Source organism: Meriones unguiculatus, chromosome 1 (genome assembly GCF_030254825.1).
Source record: "Meriones unguiculatus strain TT.TT164.6M chromosome 1, Bangor_MerUng_6.1, whole genome shotgun sequence".
Classification (NCBI taxonomy): Eukaryota; Metazoa; Chordata; class Mammalia; order Rodentia; family Muridae; genus Meriones; species Meriones unguiculatus.
Window position 1 is genome coordinate 83,574,869 of NC_083349.1, and position 5,415 is coordinate 83,580,283.

Sequence of the window (5,415 nt, forward strand, 5' to 3'; positions counted from 1 at the left end):
GAAGGCCCTCTCACCCCACCAAAAAAACAACAACAACAAAACAAAACAGCATTTCTTCTTTACCAACACACAGACACACACGAGAGAGAGACAGAGAGAGAGGGAGAGAGAGAGAGCTGAAAGTGACTCTCTTGTTTCATTAGGGCAGTATAAACATTTGAGCTAAGCTACTGTCTGGGTCTATATTCAAAGCCAGGAATAGGGTCAACTCCACCCAAGCTCCAAGGACTGATAATAAGGAAGGGATGAATCCATTTCCAGATGAAAATAAACCACAACTCTAGAACTAGAAGAGAGTGGATAGATGTTGTAAGGGCCCGCATAATAGCTTTCTACTGAACAGAAGCTGCTTCTTAACTCATCCTTGTTATTAAGAAAGTGGGTATGGGCCTAGAACTCATTGGCACAGGAGACAACTTCCTGAACAGAACACCAACAGCACAGGCTCTAAGATCAACAATCAATGAATGGGACCTCATGAAACTGAAAAGTTTCTGTAAAGCAAAGGACACCATCATCAAAACAAAATGACTGCCTACAGATTGGAAAAGAATCTTCACTAACCCTTTATCTGACAGAGGACTAATATCCAGTATATACAAAGAACTAAAGAAGGTGAAAAGCAGCAAACAAAGTAATCCAATTAAAAAATGGGGAACAGAGCTAAACAGAGAATTCTCGACAGAGGAATATCGAATGGCAGAGAAACACTTAAAGAAATGCTCAACCTCATTAGCCATTAGGGAAATGCAAGTCAAAACGACCCTGAGATATCACCTTACACCCATCAGAATGGCCAAGATGAAAAACTCAAGTGACAACACATGCTGGAGAGGTTGTGGAGAAAGGGGAACCCTCCTCCTCTGCTGGTGGGAATGTAAACTTGTACAACTACTCTGGAAAGCTATCTGGCGCTTTCTAAGACAATTAGGAATAGTGCTTCCTCAAGACCCAGCTATACCACTCCTAGACATATATCCAAAAGAGTCTCAAGTACACAATAAGGACATTTGCTCAACCATGTTTGTAGCAGCTTTATTTGTAATAGCCAGAAGCTGGAAACAACCCAGATGTCCATCAACGGAGGAATGAGTACAGAAATTGTGGTATTTCTACACAATAGAATACTACTCAGCAATCAAAAAGGAGGAAATCATGAAAGTTTCAGGCAAATGGTGGGATCTAGAAAAGATCATTCTGAGTGAAATATCCCAGAAGGAGAAAGACAAACACGGGATATACTCACTTATATAGACTTATAAGATATGATAAACATAATGAAATCTATACACCTAAAAAAGATAATCAATTGAGCAGACATGGGATAAGATGATCAATCCTCGTTTAGAAAGACAGATGGGTTGTGCATTGAATGTATGACAGGGGTCTACTGAGCGCATCTGAAAGACTCTAACTAGCAGTGTTTTCAAAGCAAAGACTCATGACCAAACCTTTGGCAGAGTACAGGGAATCATAAGAAAGAAGGGGAGTTAGTCTGGTGGGGAAAGGATAGGAGCTCCACAAGGACCAAATATATCTGGGCACAGAGTCTTTTCTGAGACTGACATTCAACCAAGGACCATGTATGGATATAACCTAGAACCTCCACTCAGATGTAGCCTGTGGTAGCTCAGTAACCAATTGGTTCCCCAAAGTGAGGGGAACAAGGACTATTTCTAACAGGAACTCAATGACTGGCTCTTTGGCCTCCCCACCCCCCAAGGGAGGAGCAGTCCTGTTAGGCCACAGAGGAGGGCTTTGCAGCCAGTCCTGAAGATACCTGATAAAACAGGATCAGATGAATGGGGAGGAGGTCCCCCCCATCAGTGGACTTGGAAAGGGGCACGGTGGAGATGAGGGAGGGAGGAACTGGGAGGGAATGAGGGATCGGGACACGGCTGGGATACAGAGTTAATAAAATGTAACTGATAAGAAAAAAAATAAAATTAAAAAAAGTGGGTGTGGGCAGAGCAGAACCCCACTATTTAGAAGGGGCTGGTTGGCCTCAGGCATTGAGCACTACCAACTCTTTACCCTGCCTTTTCCCACAACATCACAGTCTCTGTGCTGTAGTTTAGTTTCCACTTAAATAACTCACATAGTCTAATCCTTACTTAATTACTGTTCTTCTCTAAGGTTTTTATACTCTCCCTTGTTATTTTATTCTGGTGTTCCTTTGGGGAACAGATAATCCACAAAGTAGCTCTTGTCCATAGCAATGTAAGGCTGAAACACACACACACACACACACACACACACACACACACACACACACACAAAATGTGGATCCTACTTACATATGACAAGGGAATCTTCAGGAGACAGAGAGATGAGGCCAGGTGACATAGGCTAGTGTCTGAGAACTTAAAAATGGATTTTCCACATACTACCATCTCTCACTATTCATGGAAAATTGTTTCCTGAACTTGAAGGACAGCAAGACTGGGAGATGCTAAAGTTCTTTATGTAAAATGGAGAAGAGTTTGCATGTCACCTATATACATCTTCTTGTATATTTTTAATCATTCCTAGATTACTTACCACTTAATACAATATGAATACTATGTAAACATTTGTCACACAAGGTTATTTATGGAATAATGACTACAAAATGCCCATACATGTTCAGTATGGACACTACCACTGCTAGCCTAACAATGGTTTTCAGTCAGTGTTTCTGGAGCCCTGCTCAGCACAACCTTGTGTCCAGAGGGCTGCCTGTCTGGACTTCAGAGTTCAGGAGTTTCTCACTGCTCATTTCCCAGGCTTCTGTGCTTTAGTCATCCCTTCTTTCTTCTCTGCAGCACATTCCTGGTTGGCAGGTGGTGCATCACAGGTTGCCCTCATGGCTGAATGTGGAGAGTCTACCTGTGGATGCATGGCTTCCAGCCCTGGGCAGTGCTCATTAAAGGAGCGATTTACCGCTGGCCACAGCCACACAGGCGAAGTACCTGAGGCTCAGAGAGATGGCTGTGTTCACCACAGGATGTAGAGCAGGAAGTAATTGCAATGGATTTATAATACCATGGAAATGGGCTGCTGGTGAGTATTCCACATAAACACAGCAAGAACATGAGTCAGAATGGGACATCTGTTTCACACCACTTTTCTGAAAGGCTCAGTGGTCATTATGAAAGAGGAGTGAAAGATTTTAATAGCTAAAGGTAGTGGACATCCCCAGTGAAGCAGCGCTTGGTGGGTGTGGCAGGGCTGCTGTACACATAAATTAATAGTGGCTGTGACTGTGTGCATGATACCTGCATAAGACCAAGCCAGGAAAAAGCCTCAGGATGAGGAGGGACCCATGGAGTCCCACTCCTAAATGAAAAGCTCTTGGCAGGCGATTACTGATAGCGGAGGGAGAGTCAGTTTTCTTCACTGATGTTGCTCCTGAAGTAGATGCTCTTATACTCACACGCACGCACACACACACACACACACACACACACACACACACACACAGACAGACAGTGCTTAGTGGATTCAGTGGGTTTTTAAAAAACACATGTAGTTGGGAGGAGCAGTGATAGGGAGAATAGGAGAGAAATTGGAGGGGAGGGAATGAGAAATGATTTTGATCAAAACACATGCATGTGTAAAATTCTCAATAACAGAAATTTTTAAAAAGAACATAGGTCTGAGAAAAACATGTTCTTGGGGAGTTGGGCCTGCTTCTCTCTGGGAGTGGCATGATGAAGGAAGATACAAAAGAATTAACAGAATTTTAAGGCATGTAGAGATAGCTTAGAGGTTATGGGCCTTTGTTGCTCTAGCAGAATTCCTGAATGCCCTCAAGCTGCAAAGCTCACAACTACCTCTATCTCTTGCTTCAGGGTATCTGAGGCCCTCTCCTGGTATTTGTGAGCACTGGCACTCACATGTGTACATAATGCCCCACCATACACATAATTAAAAACAAATATTTAGAGAATGAGAGTTTTAGATGAGTTGCTAAGAATGTGGGAATTTGGGGAGGGGGCAGAAAGGGATGGTCCATTTTTAAATGCAGGACAGGAAGGACAGCTCCAGTAGCAGGACATAGGAGAGGTAGGCTTATGCCAAGTATAGAGGCCATTTTCTCACCTAGCATAGGAAGGAATACTGAGGCCAGAGAGAAAGGGAAGAAAGAGGACTTTGATCCTAGGTTGAGGTAACTGTGGAAGGAAATATATGCAATTCTAAAAGAAGATTCTTTCCTGTCCTAAAGCAGCAGAGCCAGAGCAGGCTATCTGAGACCTTTGAGCTTCTCTGAGGCCAAGTGTAGCTCTGTATGGAGCAAGCTGCCAAAGGACAACACAATGAAGAGATAGCCGCAGGAGAATGCTGGCCATGAGGAAGCCAGGAGCTTCATCAGAGAGTTTCTTGCTCCTTAATCCTAGAAATAGAAGCTACAGTTTACTGGAGAACCAACTTCCTGGAAGGCTCCTTCAGGAGAAGGGGGCACCCACCTTGCCTGGGGTTCAGGCAGGGCAGAGTCTGTCCTGTTTCCTGTGTGGCATTTCTCCCAAAATCCACATCCATATTTGAAAATAATAAAGTACTCAATCTCCAGCCCAATTTACAAAAAAGGGTGTGTTCACTTGAGTTTCATTCTGATTTCCATAACACTGGAAGAAAGTGAAGGAGGGGATGTCTCAAACAAAAAGAAAACCATTTAAACAGCTAGGGAGCTTGCTTTGGAGGCTTTTTGGAGGGTATACACAGGGCAGTGGCTAGTCAGTGGAGATCATCCCTGGACAGTCAACAGTCAATGAAAAGTGAACCAAAAAGTTGTTCCCGTAGAAGATTCTCACCCAAATACACTCTGTTTCTAGCACAAGAATAAGTACTCCCTCATGGAAACGTTGGCAGCTCCTTACTCTGGAGCAGGCTAGAGCAGTGTTGGTAGGCTGTTTATCCGAAGTTTAGAATGTGGCAGGGAGAGATCTCTGTTGCAGAGTGTGGTCTTGGCAGAGCTTGGTTTCACACTGTCTTCTGTTTGTGGGCCTCTCTCCCTTCCGTAGTACTTGCTTTGACTCAACTGCTGAAGGGCTTTTGTGGATCAGAGCAGGGCTTCTGCCATCATTTTCCTTTGCTTGCAGAAGAAAGTGCTACCACTGTCTGAATGCCTCTTCTCTGAAAGGGTTTCTTTCTGCCTGTGTGCATGGGAAGGAGGAGAGTCCCATTAGAAATCTAGAAATCATAATAACCTATGAATATGTAGGAACTACAATGGGGAGTTGTCTGTCATCCCATTTTAGGGTTTTTGTCAACTGGCCACTCTATGCCTGCAGTCAGGGATGGCACTGTGATAACAGGAGTACACATGGGACAGGGCAGGGTGGAAGCTGGAAGGAACAAAGGAATAGGACAAAGTGCTGGTAGTGATTAGAGCATGGCATTCTAATAAGACACACAAGGGTTCGAATCTTGGCT